This window comes from Phyllostomus hastatus, unplaced genomic scaffold, assembly GCF_019186645.2.
Source record: "Phyllostomus hastatus isolate PE091 unplaced genomic scaffold, TTU_PhHast_1.1 phas_contig_113, whole genome shotgun sequence".
Classification (NCBI taxonomy): domain Eukaryota; kingdom Metazoa; phylum Chordata; class Mammalia; order Chiroptera; family Phyllostomidae; genus Phyllostomus; species Phyllostomus hastatus.
This window is the reverse complement of record NW_025333530.1, coordinates 2,059,371-2,080,214: the sequence shown is the minus strand read 5'-3', so window position 1 is coordinate 2,080,214 and position 20,844 is coordinate 2,059,371. Positions and strand designations below refer to the sequence as shown.

The window sequence follows — 20,844 nt, the reverse complement described above, 5'->3', positions numbered from 1 at the left end:
TACCAATGAATGGATATACATTCCTCTTTGTGCAGTGTCTAGATCTGTAGTAAACTGCTAGTGGCAAAGCTGACAATTCTACTCTTAATATAAGCTATTCACCAGCTACATTCCATACACAGACATCAACAATGACCTAGTAAGTGTTAACAATGATTTGACTGAAAAATATATAGAGGGTGGGAAGATGGCAGCATTGTAGGAGTGAGTGTATTCCTCTTTCTCTAAGCACGGGAGAGAAACTGGCCCATCTGCGGAGACACGGAGCAAGGGGCCAACAATATCACAACATATATGAAAATAGGACATTAAAAATTATAGTGAACACTGAAAAACCAGAAAGTAAGGAGACCGCTTCAGGATAATAAGGGCCCAGGGATCAGTGCAGGAACCAGGGAGGTTTCAGCCCCTAGGCCCTGCACTCCCCGGTCTGCCTCAGGGCACCCAGGAGAGTGGAGTCACTGCTCCCTCCCCAGACAACAAGGATTAAGCAGCACCAGGGGAGGCCTTGTTGCTAGAAGGCACAGAGAGGGGAGTGAGACTGAGAGACAATCACAGAGGGCCTGGGAGCACCCACTCATAGCCCTGGGAAGAGTAAGTGCCCCATCCTGTGCAACCAGCCTGGCTGTGCACCCGTGCCCCCAACCTGGTGAGAGTGTGGTTCTGTGGAAGACCCAGACCCCAAAGCTCTGAACAAGGAAAGGGGTGGGGGGGAGGGGTGGTTTGAGGGTTTTTGGAGCCTCTGGTGGTGAACTTGGGGAAGCACATGCCCCTTCAGGACTCCCACAGCTGGTTCTTGCAGCACACAGCAGAGAAATTGGGGGAAGGGCGCAACCCCTTGCAATCCCCAGAGCTTACACAGTGTACCGCAGGAGCTCTGCGGGCCCAGGAGACCAGGAGACTGTGGCAGTGAGCTCCTGAGAGCATACTTGGGAGCGCCCATACCCACACCCAGGGTCCTGCGGGAAGACATTAGATCAGCTCTAGGGCGAGCCCACTGCTAGCCCTGGGGACACTACTGACTGAGTTCTGATTGGGAAGGGTGAAAAGCATTCCAATTGCCCCTCAGCCTGCTGAAGCCAGCAAGACCAGAAAAACTGGTTTGGCCAGTTAGGAACCAACAAGAGGGGTTTTTTTTGTTGTTGTTTGTTTGTTTGTTTTTCCTTTGCTTTTTTTTTTTTGGCTGTTGTTCTTTGCTTGATTTTATCTTGTTTTTTTACCTTTTTATTTAATAATATTTTATTTAATAATAATACTTATTATTTTTATATCTCTCCATTCCTTATGTTTCTCTTCCTTTCATCCTAATGCTATTCCTTCCACTCCAAATTTATCTCTCCTGCATTCCATCTTCTGCTTTTTTTCCCCTTTTTTTTGATGAGCCTGCAAGTTACTGCTAATTTGTATTATCTTTTTCTCATTTTTCTGACATTTTTATTTTAATAGTATTTTGGTATTCTTTTTCTTTCTGTATGATCTTCTTTGCTTGGCTGGTAATACTGTGGTTTGATGGGTTCCCCCTGTTATCTCATTCACAGCATGTTGCTAATTTACTGTCCTTCATTTGTGTTCCATTAGTACACCACTCAAAGTTCTATACTCCTTATTCTTGTTATCCAGATCTCACAGATTCTGCCACATGATTGTTGCTTTAATATTACTGTAAATAAGAGCTATTTCATACAATTGTAAACACTACACAACACCCCTCCCAGATCTCAGCCCACTTCGCAATTTCCTGAACTCTATTATTGTGGGAGTTGTCTCTATTCTTTTACACACTACTCCTATTTACTATTCTTTATTCCCACCTACCTCAGAATCTGACCTCCCACAGCCTCACAGCTTTCTACATTCAACTAACAATCCTTTCCTCCCCAATAAGAGTCTTATCTTGTTTCCATCCTTTTTAAAAAGTGGCTAGTTGGGTGGAATATCACAGTTAACACTATATATAGCCAAGGATCTCCTATCTCTTCTCTACTGGCTACTATTGTAAATATCAAAGAATACTGTCTTGCTGTCTTAAACCATTTTGCCTTACTCCTCCAACTGATGACAAAAAAGAGTAGGGGGAAGCATTGAACACCAGGATACCCAAAGGAGACTGCACCACTGAATCTCATAGGTATTCTACCACAGAAGTTCACACCATAAACGCAGGGAACCAGAACAGATCAATTTAAGAAGCAGAGGCTAACAAGAAGAGTCTCACAAACAATGAGAAGACAAAGAAACAATCCCCAAAGGGAAAAGAGGAATCCTCAGAAAGAATGCTAAATGAAATAGAGGCAAACCAACTATCAGATATTGAGTTCAAAACAATGATTATCAGGAAGCTCAATGAGCTTACAATGAGCTACCAGAAACTACAGGGAAGCTACAATGAACTCACAGCAAACTATATCAACATGAAAAAGGAAATAGAAACTATCCACAAGGGCCAAGAGGAAATGAAGAATACAATTTCTGAACTGAAGAACACAGTAGAAAGAATGAAAAGCAGGATCAATGAAGCAGAAGATTGGATCAGCAAATTGGAGGACAAAGTAGAAAAAAACACCCAGAAAGAGCAAGAAAAGGAAAAGAGGCTCAGAAAGAATGAAGAGGGATTAAGAGAAATGCAAGACAACATGTAATGTAATAATATCCATAAAATAGGGATACCAGAAGGAGAAGAAGAAGAGCAAGGGATAGAAAACCTATTTGAAAAAGTAATGATAAAGAACTTTCCTAATTTGATGAGAGAAAAAGTCAAATAAATCCAGGAAACACAGAGAGTCCCAATCAAGAGGAACCCAAAGAGGGCCACCTCAAGACACATCATAATTAAAATGGCAAAATTTCAAAACAAGAAGAGAACCTTAAAGGCAGCAAGGGAGAAACAGGAAGTAACATACAAGGGAGCCCCAATAAGTCAAACAGCTGACTTCTCAATGGAAACACTCCAAGCCAGAAGAGAATGGTAAGAAATATTCCAAGTAATGAAAACCAGAGGTCTGCAACCAAGGCTACTTTACCCAGCAAGGCTCTCAATCAAGATAGAAGGCCAAATAAGAAGCTTCCCAGACAAAGGAAGCCTAAAAGAATACATCTCCACCAAACCAGCTCTGCAAGAGATGCTAAAGGGACTGCTTTAAGGAAAGGAAGGAAGAGAGAGAGAGAGAGAGAGAGAGAGAGAGAGAGAGAGAGAGAGAGAGAGAGAGAGGAACACAGGTACAAAAATGGCATTGAATAAGTACCTATCAATAATAACCTTAAACATAAATGGATTAAATGCTCCAATCAAAAGACATAGAATAGCTGAATGGATAAGAAATCATGGCCCAACATATGCTGCCTAAAACAAACCCACCTCAGGATAAAAGGCCTGCACAGGCTGAAAGTGAAGGGCTGGAAACAAATTTTCCAAGCAAATGGACAGGAAAAAAGAGCCAGGGTAGCAATACTCATATGAGACGAAATAGACTTCCAAAAAAGGGCCATAAAGAGAGACCCAGAAGGTCACTTCATAATACTCAAGGGAATAATCCACCAAGAAGACATAAACATTGTAAATATATATGCATACAACATAGTAGCACCCAAATACATAAAGAAAATCTTAGAAGATGTAAGGAAAGATATTGAGAGCAACACAATTATAGTGGGGGATTTTAACACCTCCCTATCAAAAATGGACAGATCTTCCAAACAAAATATCAACAAAGATATTGTGGCATTGAACAATGCCCTAAATGAAATGGACTTAACTGATATATACACAGCCCTCCATCCCAAAGAAGCTAAATATACATTCTTTTCAAATGTACATGGAACATTTTTAAAGATAGACCACATGATAGGACACAAAACAAGCATCAACAAATTCAAGAAAATTGAAGTCATACCAAGCATTTTCTTGGATCACAAGGGACTGAAGCTAGAAACCAACCCCAAGCAAAAAAACCCAAAACACTCAAAATCATGGAGATTAAATAGCATGCTATTAAACAATGAATGGGTCAGAATAAAATTAGGGAAAAAAAAGTTTCTGGAAACAAATGAAAACGAACTCACAACAAGCCAAAACTTATGGGACACAACCAAGGCAGTCCTGAGAGGGAAGTTCACAGTGATACAGGCCCACCTAAAAAAGTTAGAAATATTTCAAACAAACAACCTAACCATATGTCTACAAGAACTCAAGGAAAAACAACAAAGACAGTCCAGAGCAAGCAGAAGGAAGGACATAACCAAGATCAGAGAAGAATTAAATGACATGGAGGCTAAAATCACAATTCTAAGGATCAATGAATCCAGGAACTGGTTCTTTGAAAAGATAAAGAAAATCGACAAGCCTTTAAGCAGACTCATCAAGAAAAAAAGAGAGAAGACCCAAATAAACAGAATCAGAAATGAAAGAGGAGAAATTACAACGGATACCACAGAAATACAAAGGATTGTAAGAAATACAAAGGATGCCAATACAGTCTTGGCATACAAAGAACTGTATGCCAAGAAATTTGAAAACCTAGGTGAAATGGACAAATCTCTAGAAAAATATAATCTTCCAAAACTCAATGAAGAAGAAACAGAAAGCCTGAAAAGACCAATAACAGCAAATGAAATTGAAGCAGTAATCAAAAAACTCCCAACACACAAAAGCCCTGGACCAGATGGTTTCACAGGAAAATTCTACAAAGCATTTAAGGAAGAGCTAATCCCTATCCTTCACAGACTATTCCAAAAAATCCAAAAAGGTGGAAGACTCCCAAACTCTTTTTATGAGGCCAGCATCATCCTAATTCCAAAACCAGTTAAAGACACAACAAAGAAAGAAAACTTCAGGCCAATATTGCCGATAAACATTGATGCTAAAATCCTCAACAAAATACTGGCAAACTGCATCAACAATACATTAAAAAGATCATACACCATGACCAAGTGGGATTCAATCGAGGGATGCAAGGATGGTACAATATTCACAAATCAGTAAATGTAATACATCACATAAACAAAAGCAAAGACAAAAACCACATGATCACAACAATAGATACTGAAAAAGTATTTGATAAGGTACAGCACTGATTTATGATAAAAACACTTTGCAAAGTGGGAATAGAGGGGTCATTCCCCAACATAATAAAGGCCATATATGAGAGACCTACAGCCAACATCATTCTCAATGGGAAAAAATTAAAATCTTTTCCACTAAGATCAGGAACAAGACAAGGCTGTCCACTTTCACCACTTCTATTCAATGTAGTACTGGAAGTTTTAGCCACAGTGATGAGACAAGAAAAAGAAATAAAAGGCATCCAAATCGGAAAGGAGGAAACAAAACTGTCACTATTTGCAGATGACATGATAGTGTACATAGAAAATCCTATAGACTTGGGCAAAAAGCTGATTGACCTAATAAATGAATTTGGTAAAACAGCAGGATACAAAGTCAATATCCAGAAATCAAAGGCATTTCTGTACACCAGCAATGAAACAGCAGAAGCAGAAATCAAGAAAAAAGTCCCATTTGAAATAGCAGAAAGGAAAATAAAATACCTAGGAATAAACCTAACCAAAGAGGTAAAAGACCTCTATTCATAAACCTACATAACACTGAGGAAAGAAATCAAGGAAGATACAAACAAATGGAAACATATACTGTGTTCATGGATCAGAAGAATTAACATAATCAAAATGTCCATACTACCCAAAGCAATTTACACATTCAATGCAATACCTATTAAAGTACCAGTGGCTTATTTCACAGACATAGAACAAACACTTCAAAAATTTATATGGAACCATAAATGACCCTGAATAGCTGCTGCAATTTTGAGAAGAGTAAAGTAAGTAGGAGGGATCACAATACTTCACACTAAACTATACTACAAGGCCACTGTAATCAAAACAGCCTAGTACTGGCATAAAAACAGGCACATGGACCAATGGGACAGAACAGAGAGCCCAGAAATAAACCAAGTCTCTATGGTCAATTAATATTTGACAAAGGAGGCAGCAACATAAAATGGAGTAAAAATAGCCTCTTCAATGAATGATGTTGGGAGAACTGGACAGCTACATGCAAAAAAAATGAAACTGGAGAGCCAACTTACACCTTATACAAAAATAAATTCAAGGTGAATAAAAGACTTAAATGTAAACTGTGACACCATTAAAGTCCTAGAGGAGAACGTAGGTAGGAAAATCTCAGATATTTCACGCAGAAACTTTTTTACTGACATGTCTCCTAGAGCAAGGGACATAAAAGAAAGAATAAACAAATGGGACCTCATCAAAATAAAAAGCTTCTGCACAGCTAAAGAAAACAGTATCAAAATTAAAAGAGAACCAACTGTATGGAAAAACATATTTGCCAATGATACCTCAGACAAGGGTTTAATCTCCAAAATATATAAAGAACTTACACAACACCACTCTGAGAAGACAAGCAACCCAATTAAAAAATGGGCAAAGGACTTGAACAGGCACTTCTCCAAGGAGGACATACAGAGGATCCAGAGACACTTGAAAAGATGCTCAGTGTTGCTAGCTATCAGAGAGATGCAAATTAAAACCACAATGAGTTACCACTTCACACCAGTCAGAATGGCCATCATAAACAAAGCAACAAACAACAAGTGTTGGAGAGGTTGTGGAGAAAAGGGGACCCTAGTGCACTGCTGGTGGATTGCAGACTGGTACAACCACAATGGAAAGCAGTATGAAACTTCCAAAGAAAACTAAAAATGGATCTGCCTTTTGACCCAGCAATTCCACTGCTGGGACTGTATCCTAAGAACACTAAAACACCAATACAAAAGAACCTTTGCACCCCTGTGTTCATAGCAGCACAATTAACAATAGCTAAGTGCTGGAAGCAACCTAGATGCCCATCAGTAAATGAATGGATCAAAAAACTATGGTACATTTACACAATGGAATTCTATGCAGCAGAAAGAAAGAAGGAGCTCCTACGCTTTGCAACAGCATGAATGGAGCTGGAAAGCATTATGTTAAGCGAAACAAGCCAGGCAGTGAAAGACAAATACTATATGATCTCACCTTTAACAGGAACCTAAACAACAAAACAAAGAAACAAGCCAAATATCATGAAAGACACTGAAATAGCGGACAGGCTGACAGTGACCAGAGGGGAGAGAAGAGGGAATTTCAGGGGAGAATGTGAAGGGTTTATAGGAACAAATTTAAAGGACACATGGACAAAAACTAGAGGGAGGGTGGTAATGGGAGGGAAGTGGGGCAGGATGGGTGGGCGGGCTGGAATGGGAGTAAAAGGCAGAAAACTGTACTTGAACAATGACTTTTTAAAAAGAAAAAAAAAGAAAAATATATATTGTTTCCCCATCATTGCTTATGGTCATGTAAAGTTCAGTTCAGTATTTACAAAAAAAATTACACTAAATTTAAAAACAAATTTTAGAACCATGTTTTGGGTATCTTACTTAACAAAAATATAATTTACATACCATTGGGGAAGTATATCGTTTTCCTGTCATGTCATGGTTTCATAAAATGACTGAAATAAGTACAATATAACATAAAGAAACATTTTTTGTTGTTAATTAGTGTTGGAAGATTCATAGAGAATTCTGCTAAAGATTTGAACAAATGAGTCTTAGAACATTTACATAGTATAATTGGTTTGCTCTGGAGTTGGCTGAAAGTTAAAAATAATGCCTCAGCTTATGATATTTGCTAGATTCTGTTTTAAGAATGCAGTAGCTTCTTCTGATCCATTAAGGGAAAGCTACACAGAAGAAGATATATTATTAAATTAAAACATACATTACAGAAAAACTGTTTAAGTGTAATAACTTGTGCTTAAACCAATCTAGATAAATTTTATTAAAAAATTATTGTAGATAAAATTGTAGGGGTAAAATAATATTTGAAATTAATTTATTGTATCATTACTTAATCTTTTCAGCACACAAGTTGAAATCATACATTCATAAAGTGCTACAGGAATTACTAATGTTAGTGTGGTTAATTTTATGTTCTTCAAAATGTCTTCAAATTATCATAGAGCATATATGATGATAAATAAATAAGAAAAAATCTTTAAAAAACCTTTTGTAATATAAAGAGATTTTTCTGGACATTTTGTGTCAAATGCTACAAAGCTCTGTAAAGCCAGGGAGCACAAGAGCTCCCTTTTCCAGTTGTGTAGTTTGGGAACAGAGCATCTGCCACTCCCACCGTGGCCATGATATCATCGACATCCGCGAGGAAGATCAGGAGGTTGAGCTTTGAGTTTTTCTGAAATGTAAGAGCTGAAATTTCAGAAGAGAACTCAGAAGGTGAACTTCATGTAGATTTAGCTCACATTATTGAAGTCTGTGAGGTACGTCTGAAGGAAGATGATAAAGATGTTGAAAGTGCGATGAATAGTGTGGTATCCCTCCTATTGACCCTAGAACTAGATAAGCAAGAAGTTCTGACTGAAAACCTCTGTGAAAAGCTGTTCAAATTTCAGGAAGGTGAACCGTCCATCCCTGAGACTGCAGTTTCTAAGCAACCTTTTCCATTGGATGGATAAGAATACTCCTGTAAAATACATAGTATATTGCAGCCTCATTAAAGTGGCAGCGTCTTGTGGGGCCATCCAATGTATTCCAACTGAGCTGGGTCAAGCTAAAAAATGGATTTCTTCCTGGAACATCAACACTGGAAAAAACATACCCTTTTAAGGTTACTTTATGAGGCTCATGAAGATTGTAAGAAAAGTGATGCCACTTGAAAAGTCAGGGTCAAATTGCTAGGAACTTACAGGCAGAACAGTGCTTCCCTGATGCGAGTTGATGCCCACAGGTGTAGTATATGAGCATTAAAAGACCCAAACACATTTCTTTTTTACAATCTTACATGAAAACCTGTCAAGTTTTTGGAAAACGAGCTGATTCATGATCTTTTAACCATTTTTGTGAGTGCATTACATGTGTGCACATAAATTTGCATTATGTGTCATTTTCTCGGAAAAATAAAAAGTTAATAGAGTCATTTGACTATTACCTGAAGAGAATATGGCTAAAAATGACAGTACTTACTTTTATGGAAATGACAGTGGAAAATAAAAAAATTCCCTTGATGTAATGCTGCTGAAACTTTAGATTGGAGTTGATGATGTTGAAGCAATTGTTACTGGTTCAGTGAAAACAAAAATGGTCTACTGCAACAATGAGACCCAGAGAAAAGTAGCTGTCAGTCATAGCACACACCAGACCTTTGGAAACAGCAGGTGATAACTACATGCCATGCTTCATGCCTGCAAACAAAACTTGGGCAGAGTGGAGAACAGCCTTCTGAGTGTTTCTGATACCTAAAAGTTCATGCTATAAATTTTGTTCTTTTGGGGAAAATATCCAAACCATGGTAAAACATTATAAGGTGAAATCTGAAAAAAAAGTTTATTTTTTGAAATTTCTGGAATGAAGATTAAGGCATATAAAATGCTACCTAACAAATATTTTCAGAAAAACAAACACTTGGAGGTGACATTTTACCAGTAAATAAAAAGTGCCTTCTATTCTAGAGAATTTTGTACAATGAGGAGAACATTTTTAAAAGGATGTTTGGAAATGTTTTCATCATTAAGTGATTTTAATGCCTAAAACAATGTATTACCTATACAAGCTCTCTTATCTATGTTCGAAACTCTTAGAAACAGACTTTTTAAATCTGCTTTAAAATCTTTCAGTAAAACCTATCTTTCTTTAATAAAAAGTTTCAGTGGATTTAACACACTTATTACAAATATAATTATTTAATGAATTCTAATTTTGTGTAATGTCAACAGACTGTAATGACAGGAGGGCAAATTGAAATTTCAACAAAACCAATTATCTATTTGGTGGACAGCTTGGAAAACTGGTAGAGTGATTCAGCAAATGAGGTAAATATTACATCCCGTTTCAATCAAGTTATCTTGGTGAAATAACTTTTTCTAGTATGACAAGCATTAAACCAAATGTCAATCAACACATGAATGGATTAACAATTTATGGTAATGAGTGGAATAAAAGCAATGAATTATTCATATATGCATCAACATGGATAAATCTCAAAGTCACTGATCTGAGTAAAGGAGCCATGCAAAAAAAAATTAAAAAGGCTAGATACTCTGTATTTTAATTTATAGAAAAACTATAAATTGGTTTTTAAAACTATAAATTAGATATTCAAATAATTTATAGAGACAGAAAGCAGGCCTTTGGTTATCTGGAGATAGAATGGAAGGAAGGAAAGTTTGCAAAGGGGCAAAAAGAAAGTTTTTTTTGAAGGGAGAGATAGAAATGTTTATTATCTTGACTGTGGAGATGGTGTCCAGGTTGTATACATATGTCATAAATGATTAAATGTATGCCTTAAATGTGCACAGTTTATCTTACTTCAATTAAAGTTGTAAAAAATATCAAAACAACAATAAAAATCAAGAATGATAAATAAAAAATGTACAATAATTTTGACTTAAAACTATACCTCTACTTTTCAAAATACACTATTTAGGAAATCAAAAGACAGGCCACAAACTAGGAGTAAACATTTGTAAATTACATATCTAATAAAAGACTTGTAGTCAGAATACATAAAGAGCACAAAAATCAGTCATAAAATAAATGGGCAAAAGATTTTAACAGATACATTATCAGTGAAAAATATGGATTCAAAGGACACAAAATCATATATGCTGAGTAATATTAGTCATTAAATAAACTCCAACAATGTACTTTTACACACTATGTTAGGGCTAACAACAAAGTACCACAGAATAAGTGGTGTTGGAGAGAAAGAAATTTTTCTCTGCCCTTAGAGGTTCTTATGTCTGTTCTAAGAATTAAATTGACAATAAACAGATTAACAGGAGAAAAACAACCAAATTTAATTGCTTATATATGTACAACAGTTCCAATATAGGGAGTTGAGGTAGATATGCCAACCTGAGCTGAGGAGAAGCAGTTAGTGGTTTGGAACTTCAAACCACTTTCAAAGGGGAGAAAGCAATTCACACAGAAAAGTAAATGTTTGCTAAACAAATGTCTCTGGGCAGAGACAATGGGACACAGAATTGACTCTGATCTCTAGGCCCTGCCAAGTTTCCTCCAACACACTTAGCCCATATCCTTCATACATATCTCTGGCGATAGCTCTAGTTCCTGGAACAGGCCCTCCATCTACATTCTTTTAGGCATTTAGGGGGATAAGTCAAAAGTTCTTCCCAAATACTTTGTTTTTTTAAAAATAATCTTCATGCCAGAGACACAAATTTGGGGGTGGCAAATTTTGTTTTCTTACAGTGACATAAACAACAGAACTTATTGTCTCATGATTCTGAAGGCTAGCAGTCTGAGATCTGAGGCTTTTCTCCTTGATGTATTGATAGTTATCTTCTCCCTATGTCTTCACATGGTCTTCTCTCTTTGCATGTCTGTATTTTAGGCTCTTCTTCTGAGGACAAGAAGCATATTGGAGTAGGGCCTACTATCTGACCTCTTTGAAGGCCCTGGCTCTAACTACAGGCACATTCTAAGGTATTAAGAGTTAAGACTTCAACATATGAATGGGAGGAGAGCATAGAATTCAGTCCATAACACATACCTACCAGAATGGAAAAATATTTTAAAAAGAAAAAAATGTGACATTCAAAGTGCTAGTGAGGATGTGGAAGACTAATACTCTATTTATTGCTGGTGGGAATACAAAATGGCACCTCCATTTTAAAAATCATGCACTTATTGTATGAGCCAGTGGTATCACTCCTAGGTATTTACCCAAGAGAAATTAAAACATGTGTTCACACAGAGATTGTACCTAAATGCTTATAGTAGTTTTATTCATAATAGCCCAAAATTAAAACAGCCAAAATATTCATCCATTGGGGGATGAATAAATAAATTGTTGTGTATCCATACATGGGACAATACTCATATTTAAAAAGGAATAAACCACTGATACATTCAACAACTTGGATAAGAATTGTGTATTTTTGTAAATAACCAGACACAAAAGGCTAAGTAAAAGAATGAAGACACAAAAATGGTATAATTCATATGAGTCTGGAAAAGGAAAAACTATTGGGAAAAAATTGGAACAGTGAATGCTAGGGGCAAGGAATAGGGGCACAGGATTGGCTGCAAAAAGGCTCAGGGTTAGAAGGGGTCATTCATGAAATTAGGGAAATGTTCTATGTGTTTATTATAGTAGTAGTTATAGAACTATAGACATTTTTAAAAACTCAAACTGTAGTCTTAAAGAAAGTAAATTTTACTGTATGCAAATTTTGCCTCAATAAACCTGACTTTTTAAAAATATATATATCAAAAATAGCAATATTAAAAGTAGACCATGGAAATGCTGAAAAATAAATGCCAAACAAATATTTTCAAAATTATAAGGTATATTTAACCACAATACTCTTACAAAAATAAAATAGTATTGATAATAACATTGTTAATTCACCTAATTTCAGTTTTTTTATGTATTCCTACATGCTATATTAAAAATGTTAACAGTACAAATACCAGCATATAATTTATACATAAGTAACTAGGTATGTACTGGAGATGCATGCTCAAATTTTATCTTATCTTAAGGCACGAACATTCACATATTTATGTATCACTGATTTAGGTTTCTTCTAATCTTTCATTATTACAATAAGTTATTCTCAAGCTTTTATCTCTGTGCTTAGCACTTTTATTTCATTTTGGCTTTTTTTGGAAAGAAGAATGACATATCTAGATTAACAAATCAAGGTAAACAATGATATCTCATGAAATATATATATTCAATTGTTTTCCAAAGCTGTTGAACCCATTTACCTTGTCACAAACAATGAATGAAGTATATGTTTCATTATATCTTTGTAAGTACTGGTTGATATAATTTAAATGTTCTTTATTATATTATGAAATATTCATTTTATTATTATTTTAGATTTTTAAATTACTAATTTACTTTTAGCAAATGTCTTTCAACAGCTATTAAATCTTACAAACATGGTTTCACCTATTGATATAGAGTATCATATGTGTTGATTTACTTATACTAACCATCTTTACATTCCTAAGTGGAATATAAAATATTGAATACTTGCTAGCAATTTGGCCTAGTAGTTTGTAGTTGATAATCACTAATCACAGCTTTGGCAGCTGGGAGAAAGTTCCCCTTTCTCCCAGAATCTACTCCTTATTCCTACTGTTACATACTTTCTGTCATTTTCTCAGGTACTTGCTTATATTTCTTAGTAAAGTGACTATATTCATAGCACACCAGTGTCTTCAACTCATTAACGTGGCTGTCTGTCCTTCATTTTTTTGGACAACAAGCAGGTCCTTACCACATCTACATCCAATACAGTCTCCCAGAATAAAAATAGCTTTTCCTTTGGGGATTTCAGGGCTCCATACACACTTAAGCTTTGAGCTTTTACAGAACTCTGTAAGTGCAGTCATCAGCCACCCAGAGAGTAATGCAGTCTAAATTAGTTTATATCAGAGAGCCCAGAGCTGCTATCTGAATAGAATTTATCATTCACCCTACCCACCTGAGGGAAGCTTTCACACACATAATAGAATCAAATGGAATACATATTACAACATGACTTAATTCTCAACCACCTGAGAGAGTGAAAGCAAATAGCAGCACCAGAAGGAAAAACAAACAAGCCAATAAAGAAAATAGTCTTTGGTACTTAAAACTGGCTAAATGGTGTTTTGATCCTCTGGCTAATGTTTACTGAATTGGTTCTTTGACATCAACTATACAAAGCAGCCAATACAAGTTCAATAATGCTTATGCTTTCCCATGAGAAAGAAATCTGCAGTTCTCAGTTCTGACTATACATCAAAACAGTCCCTAGCACTTTACACATATACTTGGACCAACACTCATATATTCCATTTAGTAGGTCTGGGATGATTTTGATGCTATGCCAACATTTCAAACCATTGGTTTTCAATTCTAGGGATCAGAGATAGACTTGGGAAGGAAAGTATTCCTTTCCAGACAGTTTAGCACAAAGATATTCTAAGATCTGAAAGTACTAGATCTTTATTGTTAGCCAGTTAATCAATTTATGCATTGATTAGGACCAATGCACCATTTTACCAAGGAATTAGCATACTAATACAAGTCTCAGAGTTACTCTGTACAGGATGAAATTACATATCAGGTAAAAAGGGGATTGCAGATCTTCTGAGGCTTTTATCTGTGCTTGTCCATTTTTAGTAGCATAAAGCTGCACAATAGCCAAATGTGGGCTTACTTTGACAAGGCAATCTTTTCCTTAGAAAAATGTCTTAGTATACTTTTGCAAGACATAATAGTATTTGGAAAGCCCCAGATTAATAATATAAAATAATTTAGAGATTATAAAAGGAAATTAATCTCAAGTTTTATGAAACCCATTTGTTCAGCTGAACACTTCTTCCAATCCTAGGGGGCCACTAGAGAAGTCATATGTAATACCCATGTGAATGGGCTGGATCCAGAGAGGCAGCAGGGGATGCTATTGGCCTACCATGGCTGGAAAATCAATAGAGAAAGGAAGCATTGGCAGTGCAACAATTTGGGGAGGAGGGTTATCTGTCTATGGATAACCAAAAGAGAAGGGGAATCTTTTTCTAAGGGCACTGTAATCAAAGTGACCCTTCCCACAAGAATGGACAAAACTTTCATGTTGTGGCTATGGGAAGATGGTAGCATTTATAAAGAAAAAGACCACTGTCTCTGCAGAAAGAGCTATGTTACCTGGGAAGAGAGTCAGTGTGACTTAAAGAATTAATACTGGGGATTCTGATGGCACAGGCAACTGAACTCAATAAATGTTGGAAAAATTCATCCACAAAAAAAAAAAAAACCCAACCAGTAATAACAGTAAGCCCATAGGTAGCAGGTGTTTTATGTGTAATTTATTGCTGGTCTGTTTTGAGGCAGTTGTTTTCCCTTTAAACAATAGTTGTAAAGATTTTACATTCTGTTTTTCAGCTCTAAACTCATCCTTTGTCTTTTATATTTCAGACTTTCCTATTGATTTCTGCTAATGGGAAACATGAGAGTGGGACTGGATAGAGGAAGCAGAGAGGAGGGACTAGGTTTGTCTTTTTCCCGCCAGCTGGTTCCAGCCTTCAGCTTCCCTGGGCACTCAGCTCACCATCAGAGGTGTCTGCAAGAGCCAGTGATGTCCCTTCCTCATAGAGCTGAGCATCTAGGTTTGAGAAATTCCAGCTTATCTCTTTTCCTGCAGTTATTTTCTCTGCCTTACCTCAGGTTTCCTCTTTCCCTTTCAGTCTTCTAAATAAAGCCTGTGTAACTAATTCCCTGTATCAAATCCCTCCCTCTGTTGGAAATGCTTAATGTCTTTTTTGTTTCCTGACTGGACCTTGCCCAGTACAAAAGGCAACAGTTGGTCTGGCTAATGTAGTCAAAAGGGAAGAACAAAATGCAAACACATCAATTGTGCTTTTTTTAAAATTACGTGATTGTTCAAGCAATAAGTATTTATTTATTAGGCATCTCTGTACAGAGGTGAGTGTCTCAGTTTTAAAATGACATTAAAAATACAATAAAAAATATAAAAATAAAATGAATTATACAATTCAAATATACAACTAAAATCCAATAATAAAATGTATTAAAGAGTATAAAATATTATATACAGTGTTACACTTTCTTATTTCTATTTACTTCACACCTTTTTATTTAAGCTAACTGCTTCTATTTTCAACTATTGTCGCTGCTTCTGAGTCATCATCCAAGGTCTAGTAGCCCTGTTGCTGTAATCTTAGCCTCCAAATATCACACTACTCTGCATCTCCTTTCCTATATACCCTACTCAAGCCCACAGGCTCCTTGGATCCTTGAACTCTGGAGGAGTGGGCAAGTGGCAACTGTCCTCATTTCTCATTGTGGTCCAACCACCATTGCCCTGGGATGATTTAATGTAGTCCTTTGTAAATTTTCGTGTTTGAACTCCAGAAATTTTAATCAGGCCCCAGTATGAACTGACTGGATTACTTTCTCAGATTCCATGCAGTACTTAGTGTGAAATATATCCCATAATTTTGAGCTCAGGCTCAATTCTGCTGAGTATCCAGATTTAATATTGAGTGATGGGAGGTAATCATTTTCTGCATAAAACCACACTCTTAACTCAGAGGAGTATTATTCAGACAGCTGGGTTCCTGAGTTTGTTTGTTTGTTTGTTTGTTTGTTTGTTTTCATATTTGTCCATCTACATACTTACAGTTTCCTTCAGTTCTTGGAGCTCTTGGGTCTTGCAACACTATATGTAGGGGTAATTTACACTGTATTGTGCCTCTTTTCTCAAGCTTTGTTTTAAAATTTTAAACAGTTGGACACCATTGTATTCAGCCCATAAGGCAAGAACTCAACATAAAAAAAAACCTCTTTACTTTTTAAAACTAAGAAGTTCTTATTGATACTGAGAAGGGCTTATTTTACTTCTGGAATGAACATAATACTTAGAAAATTCTAGGGTATAGTTTCACTTTAGGTAAAAATGTGTTTATGTTTTCTGATGATTTATTTGAGATATCTTTGAGATAGTGTCAAAAGTGTGCATAGTAGCTATAGGTTTCTTGAGAAAATTAAGATATATTTACTGTATAATCACTCAAAGTATGTGTGATTGGAGTGGAGTGTGAGTGGAGTGGTGGATCTAGTTAAATGGAGAAGAAAGATAAAATCTACTCATTTCTTTAAAATCTGGTGAAGAGTGAATAAGTTATCAGAAATGTCTTTTAGAAATAAAAGGTAAATTTTAAAGCTCTATGTAATTTAATAAGTATATTCATGTGAAAAAGAGTAATGTTTCCCTTATATATATTTAAAGAAAGACTATACTTTCAGGAGTCGTTTCTATAGTTCGTTATATATATCCAAAGATTTTGCTTTTGTCCTAATTGAGGCTTTCTTATTCTTTGCCTCTTTTCCAAAAAACTTTTTTCCCTGAACCTCTAATCCAATCTATTCTTTACACAATAACATCCTTATTGTTCAAAATCCAAATAAGGCATCCCATGGTTTAAATTTTCTTTGGTCCCTATTAATTCAAAGATTTTTCAAAAAGCTGTAGTCTATTATTCATTTCAAAATATGCCACAGTATATATGTAAAAGTCAACCTCCTTCCTAATTCTGTACTATTGTCCTCCTGTCATTTGAGAAGTACAGAGAAGGTAGCCCACACAACATGTATACAGTTATTTAAATCCAATAGCCCAGAACAAAAAAGAATCCATGAGAATAGTAAGTCATAATCTTTGTCCTCTGCCTTTTTCTTTAGAGAGAGGTCAATGGACAAATTTAAGACACGTGTGGAAAATATCTTTAACAAGATTTTGTGACTGCCTGCATGTATGGGGCAAGGAAAGAATAGAAAAGATGCCTAGATTTTTTAGTAAAACAATTTATTTACTTATTTATATTTTTATTGTATTTATTGGGGTGTCATTGGTTTGCGAAACCACACAGGTTTCAAGTGTACAACTCAGTAAAATATCATCTGCACATTGTGTCATGCTCCCACCACTCCAAGCAAAGTTTTTTTCTGGCCCCATTTTCCCCACTTTTCTCTGCTTCCACCTAGCCCTTCCCCCTGTTTCCCTCTGGCTATCACTACACCATTGTCTTTGTCTATGAGATATATATATATATATGTTTTTGGTTTTTCTCTTTATCTTCTTTCATCCAGCCCTCTATCCTCCCCACCCCTCAGACAGATGTGAGTCTATTCCATGTATCTATGCCTCTGTTTCTATTTTGTTCATCTGTTTATTTTGTGCATTAGATTCCACAGATAAGTAAGGTCAAATGGTATTTGACCTCAACAGCATGGATGGATCTAGAGATTATTATGCTAAGTGATATAAACCAGTCAAAAATAGAACAACTATTTAGGTCATGGTGTCTTACTCTGAAATAGTGACTAGAGGAGAAAGAACACAATGAGGGGAAGATGAGTTGACTTGATGTATTAAGTTTGAAGTACTTGTGTGAAAGTGAAATAGAGAATTCAAGCAAGAAAATAAATGAATGTGTCTGTACTTAGAAAAAAAGCTGTGCTTGAAATATAGGCTTAGCAGCCTCCAGCTTATAGATGATGTTTCCATGGAGAATGTGTGAAATGAGAAAAGAGAGCTGAGGAACAGCACATATAAAGAAGGGAAAAATGAGAGAAACCCTACAAGAAAGTCTGAGTAAGAGAAGCAGATAGAGAATGGTGTTTTTCAGGGAGATACCAATTCTGAGATGTTAAGTGAGGTAAGAACCAAAGATTTCCATGAGATTCAGTAACAATTAATCCCAATGCTGTGTCAGGGGTTGAAGCTAGACAACAGCAGATTGAGCAAGTAAACAAGGTGGTAAGGAGATGGAGAGTGCAGTGTAATTTGTGCTTCGACTTCTTTTTAACAGAAGAAGAACCCTTTTGTACTGTTGGCTGGAATTGCAGACTGGTGCAGCCACTGTGGAGGGCAGTATGGAGATACCTCAAAAAATTAAAGATGGGTCTGATTTTTGACCCAGCAATCCTACCCCTGGGACTATATCTGAAGGAACCCAGAACACTAATTTGAAAGAACATAAGCACCCCCATGTTTATTGCAGCATTGTTTACAATTGCCAAGATTTGGAAGCAGTCCAAGTGCCCATCAATAGATGTGTGGATTAAAAAACTATGGGATATTTACACAATTAGATACTACTTGGTCATAAAAAAGAAAAAAATACTCTTTGCAACAGTATGGATGGACCTGGAGAACATTATGCTAAGTGAAATTAGCCAGTCAGGGAAAGACAAGTACAATATAATTTCACTCATATGTGGAATCTAATGAAGGAACTGAACTATTAAGGAAAATGTGGACAGACTCATAGATGGAGAGCAGGATGACAGCTAATGGGGGGGAGGTTGGGGGATGGAGGGTTTGAGCAAAAAAGAAAAAGGGCTCATAGACATGGACAACAGTATGGTGGTTGTGGGGGGAAAGAGGGGTATAATGGGGACTAAATGGTAATGGAAAAATACAATAAAGATTAAATCAAAAAATAAAAATTAAAAAAATTATAAAAAAGAAAAGAGCATTAAATAGCAATAAGTTCTGACAGACAGTTGCCAGAAGGAAGAAAAAGAGGTTGAATATAGATCAGAGGAGAACCTCAGAAGCAGAAAATATCTGTGTCATTGGTTTCTCCATCTCTCCATTTCTTAGTAAACAACATGTTCTGAGATCTCTCAAATGTTTAAAAATCCACTACCCATGTGTCTACAGGTTTTATTTGTCTGATCCCTTACACAACAAAAATTCTTGAAGGAGGTATCTAAAATCATATTTTCCACTTCTCCACCTCATATTGGGTCTTAACTCCAATTTTCCTGCCATGAATCCTCTGAAATGATTTTAATTGTGACACCAAGGACCTCCACCTCATTCAAGTCAATAAAAGAAAAATCACTTCTCATCTTAAACTCTTAGCAATTGCTGAGCCTGTCTGAAGACTCTTTTCTTGAATTCTGTGACATCACAACTCTTGGGTTTCTCTCTGCCTTACTGTCTGGTCCTTGTTAGTCCTAGCATACTTCTTCCTCTGCTAGAGTTCTAAATCACAGAATATGCTTCAAATAGTCTTAGACCTTTTTCTATTTTGTGTCCACATACATCCAATTGACCATGGTTTAAACAACCAGATGTACAAATAATTCCTAGATATTTTTTTCATGTAGTTGTTATACTTGACATCTCTACTAGATTGTCTCATTGATACTTCAAATGTAACATCCAAAACAGAGCTTTTGATTGCTCCATTACTCCTCCACCTATCTCTCCCTCCACTTTATTCATCTAAGTGAATATCCTCACCACTGAACATTTCCCAAAGCCACCTTCATAGCATCTTTGATTTCTTTTCCCCTTTCTGGCTTGTGTGGCTCAGTGGATTAAGCATGGGCTGTGAACCAAAGGGTCTTTTCCCCTTTCCTCTGCCCTGCAATATTCTATCCATCTAAAAATTGTGTAAGTTTGACATCTAAGACATAACTCTACATCTTCTCTCCGTCTCTACTACAACCACCCCTAACCAAGCCACCATTATCGTACCTGGACTTACATGGACTAGTGCAGTAGTCTCCCACATTATTGTCCTGATTCTTTTCTTGACTCCTACAGATCATCCTCACAAAGCCAGAGTGATTTTTCTCTAACAAAAATTAGATTGTGTCACTCCTCATCTTAAAACTTTTCATGGCTTTTTATAGTATTTAAAATAAAAGTAAATTTCCTATCATGATCTAAAAAAATTCCATATGAATGATCCAGTCCTCCTTGACTGGACCTCTAACCTCATTGTTTAGTACTCTCCCCCTTGAATTTGCAAGCTCCAGCCACACTGGCCCTAGTTCTGTCCTTGAATGTGTGAGGCTCATTCCTGCCTTACTTAAGTCTCTTCTCCTTCTACTAGCAGAGTTATGCCCAAAGACTTCATGGCTGGCACATTTGCTTCTTACAGGTTTCACCTCAAAGATCACTTCTGAAGAAAGGGCTTCATCAATTCTTTAGTCATTATTCTGTTTCACAGCAGCAAATCCATTTTCTTTATAGCACTTATCACTCTGTGAAATCATCTTTCTCATGTGTTTGTTTACTTGTTCTGTGGACCTCATCTGTCCCAGTAAGTGTTATCATCTCCCTCCAAATATTGAACATTTCCTTATGCAAATGAAAGTGAAATACAAAGCATAGATGAAGACATTAAGAGGGACAGCTTTTTCACTCTAAGGGGAAGAAAGAATAAAAGAGGATGGATACAAATATAAATAACC

At 36.3% G+C, this 20,844-nt stretch overlaps 1 pseudogene; it reads left to right on the top strand.

Annotated features, from left to right (window-relative positions):
• Window positions 1–8,118: 8,118 nt before the first annotated feature.
• Window positions 8,119–9,329, top strand: LOC123817473 (annotated as a pseudogene).
• The last annotated feature ends 11,515 nt before the right edge of the window (window positions 9,330–20,844 follow it).